General features: G+C 31.1%; 1 long non-coding RNA gene across 1 annotated transcript; it reads left to right on the top strand.

The window, feature by feature from the left end:
• The first annotated feature begins 285 nt into the window (after positions 1 to 285).
• LOC134257999 (uncharacterized) lies at positions 286 to 1,256 on the top strand. Its single transcript, XR_009990052.1, has 3 exons — positions 286 to 500; positions 700 to 810; positions 1,068 to 1,256. It is a non-coding gene; the product is annotated as an uncharacterized LOC134257999 (long non-coding RNA).
• The last annotated feature ends 203 nt before the right edge of the window (positions 1,257 to 1,459 follow it).

The raw sequence follows: 1,459 nt of genomic DNA, 5'->3' as shown, positions 1-1,459 counted from the left end.
TACTTTAGAAGTAATAAAAATAATTATTTATTCCGAATTAATGTTCTTAAAATTAGACTCATATTGATCCGTGCCTTATACTCTTGCGCAAAATGTAATACAGAGCGAATCTAAGAAGTCTTATTTTATCAGATTGTGCTTTTGTTGTGTGTATTAATTCTATAATCTTTCTTTTTCACAAAATATATAAAAGAAAAATTCAAATAAACACATAACAATTTTCACACTGACAATTAACCCCGGTCAAATAGCATTACTTAAAGATCCACTTCCCAAAAACCTTTGAGATATCAGATAAGGAGTGCCTCTCGCTCAGCTGGTCAGTTTCAGTGTCAGGATAATCTTGTTATGCAATTTTCTTGCTGGGCAGAGTATAGATGCAGCTTATCTAGATCAAAATTTGAATTCAACTGATGGACAAGAAGTGCGCGCTGTTCATATTTAATGTGTTTTCAAGATACATACACAAGGATTAAGGCTGGAATATCAACTTCTGCTCAGTAAGTATTTTTTTTTTTCATGGATTTAAGAAATCAAGTTTATTTAGTATCTGTACATCATTTGATTCTTGTTTTATAAGTATATGTGAAATCTACGTGAAATGCACATCCTTTGTTCGTGTATTATGTGTATTGTTGATATTCATTTGGTTATGAAATATAAGTATACTAACATATTATACAATTTAATTAATTTTAGTTCATCGTATGGTTCAATCAACCAGTGGTGAGGGAATTGATTGTATATAGTCAGCCTTGATTGCATCAGATTCTTCGCCCGTGAAAATTATACAAAGGAATACAACATTTTGTAAGTACACTATGTCTATGTATGTCTATAACATTTTCTTTAGTAATATTTTTTTATAAGCATACTAAAACAAATTTTAATATGATGTTTACTATAATTCTTTTTAATCATGTTGATTAGATCCAAGTACCGGAAAATATTACGTTGTCTGATTTTTAAAATTATTCATGTATATTTATTTTTATCGTTTGAAATAACGTGTTACGTACGTTGTATCGAAGAAATTTCTTTCACATCTTTATTTCTTTTATTAATAGGCTGTTGCTCTAGAGGGTGGACTCTCCTGTTCATTTCTTTCATTCGTGGGACTAAACTACAGATGTATATGCGTGATTAAAATCAATGGATCCGCCACTTTGTGGAACTTAGTAGTGTAAGACAGACGCGTACTTTGAAGAACCTTGATGTGATAACTGTGACCCCCTTTTCACTAGGAATATAAATTTTGTCAATTCAACGTTGAAAATTGACGTTGAAACAACGTTATGTTTCAACGTTGCCTCAACTTTCATATGCAACCAAAATTCAACGTTGATTCAACGTTGAAGTGCAACGTTGATTCAACGTTGAATCAACGTTGAAATGCCTGCTGGGTTCTTTCTTCCTACCTTTTAAGACTTATTCTTACATTTATCAATTCAAAACAATC

This window comes from Saccostrea cucullata, unplaced genomic scaffold, assembly GCF_032062105.1.
Source record: "Saccostrea cucullata isolate Sc308-1 unplaced genomic scaffold, CSIRO_AGI_Scuc_v1 ctg3287, whole genome shotgun sequence".
Classification (NCBI taxonomy): Eukaryota; Metazoa; Mollusca; class Bivalvia; order Ostreida; family Ostreidae; genus Saccostrea; species Saccostrea cuccullata.
The sequence above is the reverse complement of the archived record's forward strand: the minus strand, read 5'-3'. Positions and strand labels throughout refer to the sequence as shown.